We start from the raw sequence: 10,718 nt of genomic DNA on the forward strand, positions 1-10,718 counted from the left end.
AAAAGGCAGCACTCATATATGGCACTGACTGGTGGCACTGAAAGGCACTGATATGTGGCTTTGATGTGCTCTGATGTGCACTAATATGTGGCATTGATGTGCTCTGATGGGCACTAATATGTGGCATTGATGTGCTCTGATGGGCACTAATATGTGGCTTTGATGTGCACTGATGGGCGCTGATATGTGGCATTGATGTGCTCTGATGGGCACTAATATGTGGCATTGATGTGCTCTGATGGGCGCTGATATGTGGCATTGATGTGCACTGATAGGCGCTGATATGTGGCATTGATGTGCACTGATGGGCGCTGATATGTGGCATTGATGTGCTCTGATGGGCGCTGATAAGTAGCATTGATGTGCACTGATGGGCGCTGATATGTGGCATTGATGTGCACTGATAGGCGCTGATATGTGGCATTTATGTGCACTGATGGGCGCTGATATGTGGCATTTATGTGCACTGATGGGCGCTGATATGTGGCATTGATGTGCACTGATAGGCGCTGATATGTGGCATTGATGTGCTCTGATGGGCGCTGATATGTGGCATTGATGTGCTCTGATGGGCGCTGATATGTAGCATTGATGTGCACTGATGGGCGCTGATATGTGGCATTGATGTGCACTGATAGGCGCTGATATGTGGCATTGATGTGCACTGATAGGCGCTGATATGTGGCATTTATGTGCACTGATGGGCGCTGATATGTGGCATTTATGTGCACTGATGGGCGCTGATATGTGGCATTGATGTGCACTGATAGGCGCTGATATGTGGCATTGATGTGCTCTGATGGGCGCTGATATGTGGCATTGATGTGCTCTGATGGGCGCTGATATGTAGCATTGATGTGCACTGATGGGCGCTGATATGTAGCATTGATGTGCACTGATGGGCGCTGATATGTGGCATTGATGTGCACTGATGGGCGCTGATATGTGGCATTTATGTGCACTGATGGGCGCTGATATGTGGCATTGATGTGCTCTGATGGGCGCTGATATGTGGCATTGATGTGCTTTGATGGGCGCTGATATGTAGCATTGATGTGCTCTGATGGGCGCTGATATGTAGCATTGATGTGCACTGATGTGCGCTGATATGTGGCATTGATGTGCTCTGATGGGCGCTGATATGTGGCATTGATGGGCGCTGATATGTGGCATTGATGTGCACTGATATGTGGCATTGATGTGCACTGATATGTGGCATTGATGTGCACTGATGGGCGCTGATATGTGGCATTGATGTGCTCTGATAGGTGGCAATTATGGGCACTGACAGGTGGCACTGATAGGGCTACACTGATAATCAGTGTACATGTCCCCTCTGAGGAATGCTGCATACCAGCTCTCCTCTCCTCACACGCTGTCAGCATGAGGTGAGGACTGCCGATAACCGGCATTTCCTGTTTACATGCAATCAGTTGTGATTGGACACAGCTGATCACATGATAGAAATAATAAAACAAGGTGCATTCTCCTCGTACATTACTGTGATATATAGGAAATTTATTGTAAAATCACAAATGCATATTCACAAACAAAAAAGGTAATAAAAACAGACACAAGGAGCCAAAGATGACAATCGCGGACAGCGGAGGTCCTTAGGTGAAAAGTCCTAATGGGTTTACTGCTCTGAGCAAGGGAGGAGGCAAAATACCCTTACAGCAGGGAAAGCTCCTTCCCAATCCTAACAGTCTTACTCAAGCAGGATTCCATGGTACCCTTGGGTTCCTCTGGTGGTTCTTAAGGGTTCCTTGAGCAGTAAGCAGGTTGATCTCCCACCTACAGTGACGGCAAATGCAAAAGGGTAATTTTCCACAACCCATTAATGTAGCGTTCAAAATAATTAAGAGGTAATCTAATGTAGCCATTGGTTGGACTTACCCCTTGAGAACATCTGTTTGTAGGAAACAAGTCAGGGCAGAGCCTGTGCTGACGTCATAACGCACACTAGAGCCAGAACTGTTGGTGTGGTTCCCTAATAGTGGGTTCTACTTCCACAGCTCCCAGGCTAGACATCTCTGGCAATCACCATTTTGCAAAAACTGCCATGTGTAGTTACTAGCTGTATACTGTGTGACATGCTTGTACTCATGGAAAGATTGTGAGTAGAAATGCCATATTTTTAGCAATAAACCAAGCTACAGTAAAGTTCATGCACCTCAGAGCGCTTATAGACCACCTAAAATTTGTGGTCTGATGATCTGGTAAGGATCTGTGTGTGACATGATGGCAGAACTCGCTGGTGACACTTCAAGCTGAACACATTTGCGGATGGAATTTTTTTCGGGACTTACTTTTTATGGTACATATGGTGTTAATGGACTTTCGTGATTTATGTGTTCACTAAATTATGATTGTTTGCACATTGCTGAGCATTTAAAGATACAGCACAACAGTATTGTAATACATACAGTAGGTTCTAACACATGTATTTGTGGTGTTTTTGAATGCAGCTGTAATAATACTAAGTCCTCATGCACACGGGATGTTTTGATAACGCTCGTAACATTAGCTGTGTAAACTTACGTTACAAAACGTGAGTTTTTCAGCTTTTTTAACATTTTTGCATTAGCGCTTAGCAGCCTTTTTCTGCGTTTGTGTTTTTTAGCTTTTTTTTATCTCCCCAAAAAATTGGGGGGGGGGGTCAAAAAAATGTACAAAACCACTGGTTTGTGGCATTTTACTGCAATTTACTGTGTTTTACCACGTTTTTCAGCAATAGAGCGTTTTTACAGCTAAAAACCCTTCTAGAAACACACTAGTCCTGGGATTTTTTTTCCAGCCAAAAAATGTCCCTGCCATAAAATGTTGATTCCAGTCTATGTGTGCATGGACACATAGGATAACATGCTGTAGAAAAATACGTCAAAAAACATCAAAAGCCAAAAACAGCAGCTGTAAAAACATCCAGTATAAATGAGGACTTATTGTAACTGGTTTTAGCACTAAGCTCAGTTTCTTTTCCCATATGGTCAGGATTCCAGACTAAATTCATGTCTCAAGTCAATGATTGAGAAATTACTGAAGCCATTGCACTAGCATGACAGCCAGGAAATTAGAATTTCTAGGAAAAGAGGTCAGCGCTGAAAATCTTCATACTTTCTCACTACAGAATTCTTTTAACCTCCCTGGCGGTATGATTATTTCCGATTTTTGGTGCTGAAAGCAGTACCATTTTTTTGCATGGAAATATGTAGTTTTTTATTGTAGGCTGTAATTTTTAGGAATAACTCACTGAAATCTGTCCGAACAAGAGTCTAGTAAACATTCCGGATATGATAAAACGTGAAACACGAAATCATAAATTATAATTTAATTAATAATCATAAAAAATAATAAATTTAATTCAATAATATAATCAAACCAAAAACACTGAAATTTGAAATACAGAGGCAAATTCGCACATCGCTGAGCAAAGTCGCAAAATCGTTTTCAGTGTCTGATGATGAATTTCCCCCACGAATCATTATCACTCAATTCTGCAAGTGGTTCTAATTTACTATCGCTGTTCTCTAGCTGGTCTAAAACCGCTTTTGACCTAAAGGGACGCTTTTTGGACGCCATGGGCTTTTCTAAGTTTCCAGGCAGAAAGAACAGTCAAAATGTAGGCAGGGCACAGGACAAAGCAGTAGGGACAAAATGTATGTGAAATGCATTGAAACAGCAATGTTTGACTATATAATAATCATTTTTTAAAAAATGACATTTTTAAAAAATTTCAAATTTGCCGCCGACGTCACAGGGACCGAAACACGGAAGCCGGCATCGGCCGGAGGAGATGGCCTTGGACGCTGCAGGGGACACATTGCGGGAGCGAAGGACAAGGTAAGCGCTGCAGGGACTCCCTGAGCAACGCCGCATGGTAAGCCCGAGTGTAGCTCGGGGTTACCGCTCTTGGTACTGAAATTTTACCCCGAGCTACACTCGGGAATACCGCCAGGGAGGTTAAAGATAATATCAGAACATGCTGAACTGCTTATAACAATAGAGTTAGGCTTCTCACGTATAGTCTGCATACATAGTTTCCAACCCATTCTTTTCTTTTCTTTTTGGATCAGCCCAAATTCCTCCAAGTGGACTTTTTGCACAGTGCATTAGGATGAATGCATTTACCTGTACAATACATCTAATACAAACTTTTACAGGACCATAAAATCTCTTTAAATTGTATCATTTAGATTATGGGTGAAACAAATGGACCAGTTCTATAAAACAGAACAAGGAGCTAAGTGCTAAATGCAATACCCATAATACCCAATTGGAATCCATGATGTACTTGTTTGGCTTCAGTAATCTGCAGCCTAATTATTTACTGTGGATACAGATCTTTGCTTCTTGCACTACTTCACTGAAAAAGCCTATTGCCCACAAATGATGACTGATAACAAATATCTTCTTTGATGTGAGTTCAGGATAATACAGCCGATGTCATCTCTCTAGCAACTGTCCTTTTCTTTGTTTATGGAAAGGAAGGTAAATAAAGCATTCTAGTCTCATGATTACCTGTATGACTGTAACCTCTGTATTGCATAGACTGTTTTTCTTGATTCTTATTATGTAGATTATTTTACTGTTTGCAAGGTTATAACATGCATAAACACAGCAAAACATTTTCAGTAAAGTATAGAACTGGTGTAAAGAATTTGCTTATAATATAAATGTGAAGGTGGAACAATAAATGTTGTTATGCAGAGGCTGAAAGGTTAGCGCTTCTGCCTAGGAAAGAGAAGAGAGGGGTGCCAGACTAATGCAGGCCATAGACCGTTCGTTTATCGGCCGAATTGTTGGCTGATAAACGAAAAATCGGTCTGTGCCGTTGCCGATGCTGCCACCAATGTCCACAAAAAAACAGATGTTTTTCGTGGATTTTCCAGCATGATCGATAATAATTGAGAAGATCCGCAAAAAACGACAAACGGGCTGGCCCCACTAACGGCGTGAATATCGGCCGGTTTTTCGTGCGGACGAAAATTCGACCGATAAACGACCCATCTATGGCCTGCATAAGTGCAGCATTAAAAGGTAATATTTATTTTATCTCTCTACCCCTCGCCTCACCCCTTTAGTCTCTGCCCGAATCACTAGCCTACTGAACGACATATCATATTGGATGTCACTCCACTTCCTCAAATTAAACCTGTCCAAAACTGAGCTCCTAGTTTTCCCCCCCAGCCCGTGCCCCCCCCCCGACTTCTCCATCATGACCAACAACGCCTCCATCAGTCCCACCCCGCAAGCCAGAGTACTAGGTGTCATTCTAGACTCCAATCTGTCCTTCCAGCCCCAATCGCTGACAAATTCATGTAGACTCCACCTCCGCAACATCTCCAAAATACATTTGTTCCTAACCCCAGAAACTACAAAGCAACTCATTCACTCCCTTATTATATCACGACTTGACTACTGTAACTCCCTCCTCACCGGCCTACCTCAACACAGGCTATTCCCTCTTTAGTCTATCCTGAATTCTGCGGCCAGACTCATCCACCTTACTAACCGCTCCGTATCCGCCATCCTCCTCTGCCAATCCCTCCACTGGCTTCCGATCAACGCATAAAATTCAAATTACTAACATTGATGTACAAAGCTGTTCATAACACTGCCCCAAACTACATCACCGACCTGATATCCAAATACCAACCAAAACGTACTCTCTGCTCCTCACAAGACCTCCTACTCTCTAGTTCCCTGGTCTCCTCCTCCCATGCCCGACTCCAGGACTTCTCCAGGGCTTCCCCCATCCTCTGGAACTCACTACCCCAATCCATCAGACTGTCACCTACCCTCCTCACCTTTAGGCGCACCCTGAAAACCCATCTCTTCAGGGAAGCCGACCCCGCCCTCACCTAATTGCCGATCTCCTCCATTCTTCCTACCACTCCATCCCCCATAGCTATTTCCTCCTGTACCACTATCCCCTCCCTCCTAGATTGTAAGCTCCAAGGAGCAGGGCCCTCGAACCCCTCATGTATCGTACTGTAACTGTACTGTCTCGTGTACTGTCTCCCATTATAATGTACAGCGCTGAGCGAACTGTTGGCGCTATATAAATACTGTATAATAATAATAATAATAATAATAATATTGCAAGGTAAAACAATGGCAACTCACTCGAAGCGAAATTGGATTATGCATGTCACCCTGGACGTTGTCCTGTAGGGGTCCCAGAAGCAGATGGAGAGAGAGCAGGAGTGTGTAATGCAGGAGCTGCAGCAGAAAACGGATCTCTGGTTGCTCGGTGCTTTTTGCGGCCAGCCGCTAGAAGGAAGACCAGCCTGGAACGCAAATGGTGCCGGGGCGAACGTGACGTCAGACGTAGGAGCGTGGTGCCATAAAAATGGCCGGTAACACGTTTCGACCAGAAGTCTGAGGAAGAAGCTTCACTGTGAGGGTGCTGTCACTGATGTTGCTGTCCGTTGTCCATTTACTATTGAAGATCTTTACAGTCCGTTCCCCACCCCCTCCCCTCCACACACAGTTGGACTTTTATAAAGCATCTGGACTTTAAGCAAATCCTTTTACTTCTCCAGAGCCAATATGTATCTATTGTTAGCACTTCTGCCTAGCAGAACTGAGGTCATCAGTTCAAATCCCAACCACAGCACCGCCTGCATGGAGTTTGCATGTTCTCCCTGTGCCTGTGTGGGTTTTCTCTGGGTGCTCCGGTTTCCTCCCACCCTCCAAAGACATACTGGTAGGTAAATTGGCCCTAGTATGTGTATGTATAAATGTGAGTTAGGGATCTCAGATTGTAAGCTCCTTAAGATTTGTGAATGTACAATATATTGTAAAGCACTGTGTAAATTGATGGTTCTATGTAAGTACCTGAATATAAATAAAATACTATGAATCCTTTACCTTTTCACTTCCAATCTGTTGACCCCTGCAGTAGTAAGGGCTCATTGACACCATGTTACATAGTTACATAGTTAGTCTGGCTGAAAAAAGACAAAACTCCATCCAGTTCAACCATAGAAAAAAAAAGTTATAATCCTATACCCACAGATGATCCAGAGGAAGGCAAAACAAACCCAGCAAAGCATGATCCAATTTGCTCCTGCTGGGAAAACAATTCCTTCCTGATCCCCCGAGAGGCAATCAGATATTCCCTGGATCAACTTTACCTATAAATGTTTTTATCCAGTTATATTCTGTGTATCCAAGAAATAATCCAGGACTTTTTAAAGCAATCCACTGAGCTGGCCAGAACCAACTCTTGAGGGAGTCTATTCCACATTCTCACAGCTCTCACTGTGAAGAAACCTTTCGGTATTTGGAGATTACATTTCTTTTCCTCCAGATGTAAAGAGTGCCCCCTTGTCCTCTGTGATGACCTCAGGGTGAATAGCTCTACACCGAGTTCCCTATATGAACCACTGATGTATTTATACATGGTGATCATATCCCCCCTTATGTATTATACATGGAGATCATATCCCCCCTTCTGTATTATACATGGAGATCATATCCCCCCTTATGTATTATACATGGAGATCATATCCCCCTTATGTATTATACATGGAGATCATATCCCCCCTTATGTATTATACATGGAGATCATATCCCCCCTTATGTATGTATTATACATGGAGATCATATCCCCCCTTATGTATTATACATGGAGATCATATCCCCCTTATGTATTATACATGGAGATCATATCCCCCCTTATGTATTATACATGGAGATCATATCCCCCCTTATGTATTATACATGGAGATCATATCCCCCTTATGTATTATACATGGTGATCATATCCCCCCTTAATCTCCTCTTCTCAAGAGAGAATACATTCAGTTCCTCTAATCTTTCCTCATAGCTGATCTCCTCCATGCCTCGTATCAGTTTGGTTGCCCTTCTCTGTATTTTCTCCAGTTCCCCAATGTTCTTTTTTTGAATTGGTGCCCAAAACTGAACTGCATATTCCAGGTGAGGTCTTACAAATGATTTGTACCGCGGGAAATGATATCTCTCTCTCTGGAGTCTATACCTCTTAATACAAGAGAGAATTTTGCTCCCTTTGTGCATGTGTCAGCATAACACAGCAGAGATAACATAATTTATCAATGTCAATCCCACGTTTGTTAAATGCTACAGGTCCAATATCATGGATGTGATGTGAGCTATGAAAAACACATTCAAAATCAGCAATTGTTATGTTTCAAATCAATGGTTTGAGGAACAAAAATGTATTGTGTCAAAACCAGCATCAAAAATAAATTTTTAGCAACCCAAAATTCAGGAATAATGATCATCCACTATACGTATATCACCTTGATCAAGGTGTACAAGAGTTAACAGAATGGATCAATGTCAATCCAAAGATTAAATGGCATAGCTTTAAAATCTATAAAAAGAAAAAAAATATAAAAAAAAATTGTGTATATAACAAGTGCAACAATTAAATCTCAGATCTCAGACCTCATCAAATATATATCATATATCCATAACCACTAATATATGAGTGACAATGTGTCTATCAAGTAAATATCACTAAGTTTAAACATCCATAAATAAATGTGCAAAAAATAAGTCCTTCTTGTTATCTTTATAAATAATTGTGTTTTTAAACACCACCACACTGTGTCAAATCCATCGCCGGACAAAGTGAATGAAGTCACCAGAGCTCCATGCTGGTAATGTTATAAACCAGCTAATAAGGAGTGACTCTGAGAGCAATGATCTGCAGGAGTACCAACAACCTGTACAACTCTGTGGATAATCCTCGTATATGTATATAACACCATATGAAAGGAAAGGAAGAGGAAGATACAGAGCGTAAAACCATTAAAATAATTTTATTCCATTAAAAAGCATGAGCCGACTCCTGGAGGACATCGAATGACGAAACGCGTAGGGAGGGACCATGGAGGTGACGTCACCACGTACGGGGTGAGCTGCCAGGGTTTGGTGAGCTCGGAGCTGATCCAACTGTTTTACACATGCAGTTATTGCTGGTGTCGGCTGCTGCTCCTGGAGAATGTTGAATGATGAAACGCATATGGCAGGTCCTTGAAAGTGACATCATCACGTATGGGTGAGCTGTGTGTTTGGTGAGCCCGAAGCTGATCCGACTGTTTTACACATGCAGTTTTTGCTGGTGTCGGCTATGACACTTTATTTTGTGAGAGCAACTCATACTTTTTAATGGAATAAAACTATTTTAATGGTTTTATGCTATGTAGCTTCCTCTTCTTTTCCTTTCATATGGTGTTATATACATATACGAGGATTCATCCACAGAGTTGTACGGGCTGACGGCATTCCTGCAGATCGTTGCTCCCAGAGCCACTGCCTATTAGTGGTAGTGTTTAAAAACACGAATATTTATCAAGATAACAAGAAGGGCTTATTTTTTGCACATTTATTTATGGATGTTTAAACTTAATGATATTTACTTGATAGAAACATTGTCACTCATATTAGTGGTTATGGATATATGATATATATTTGATGAGATTTGAGATTTAATTGTTGCACTTGTTAAACACAATGTTTATTTTATATTTTTTATATATATGTTTTTCTTCACATATTAGTATTTTGGCACATTAAGATTGTGTTTGGCAGTTACGATCTGCATTTGGATGCGATATACTCGCATCCTGAGGAGCGCTTGTCTAAATATTTTTTCAATTTATACTACAAAAGATGGTCAGAGACTGCAGGCATACTACAGGAGATGGTCAGAGAATGCAGGCATACTACAGGAGATGGTCAGAGACTGCAGACATGATACGGGAGATAGTCAGAGACTGCAGTCATACTACAGTAGATGGTCAGAGACTGCAGTCATACTACAGAAGATGGTCAGAGACTGCAGACATGATAGGAGATGGTCATGCTCCGTAATAAGTCGCTGACTGAGCAGACAGCCATGCATAGCCGCTCACAGGTGCTGTCATTCACACCAGTACTGGTCGCCTGTGGGTATGTAGCCTTATGCAATGACCCCTGCTCTTAGCTCCAGCACTGCATCAGCCACTAAGCAGTGGAAAGCTCCCCTCTCCTGACATTCCTTGACACCGTTGCATCTCTCCTTGCCTCCCTGCAAACTAAACCCTCCCTAACCGCCACCAGCAGGTGTCCCCATCAGTGTCCCCATACATCAGGCGTTCTCATACATCAGTGTCCCCATACCTCAGGTGGCCTCATATATCAGTGTCCCCATACTTCAGGTGGCCCCATACATCAGTGTCCCCATACATCAGTGTCCCTGTGAGATGGGGAAACAGCTCTCATTGTTTTAACACTGTTTGTGTGGAAGTAAATTAATGTTTTGACTGACATTCTGCAGTTTAGCCACAAGATATCACTGTTTTTCTAACACAGGCTCAGACTGCATAGATATTTGTAAATTCATGAAGAGGTGGGGTTTTGCACTCAGAGTTGGAGTTTAGTGATGGGGACTCTGATGGATGAGGACACTGATGTATGGTAACAATGATGTGTGGGGGTACTGATGGGGACACTGAGGTATGGGGACACTGATGTATGGGGGCCCTGATGTATGAGGGTCACCTGAAGTATGGGGACACTGATATATGAGGACACCTGAGGTATGTGGTCACCCGAAGTATGAGGACACTGATATATGAGGACACCAGAGGTATGGGGATGTGAGATGGGGAAACAGCTCTCATTGTTTCCACACTGTTTGTGTGGAAGTTAATTAATGTTTTGACTATTATTCTGTGGTTTAG

Source organism: Staurois parvus, unplaced genomic scaffold (assembly GCF_062004578.1).
Source record: "Staurois parvus isolate SC_StPar_1 unplaced genomic scaffold, SC_StPar_1.0 ptg000347l, whole genome shotgun sequence".
Lineage (NCBI taxonomy): Eukaryota > Metazoa > Chordata > Amphibia > Anura > Ranidae > Staurois > Staurois parvus.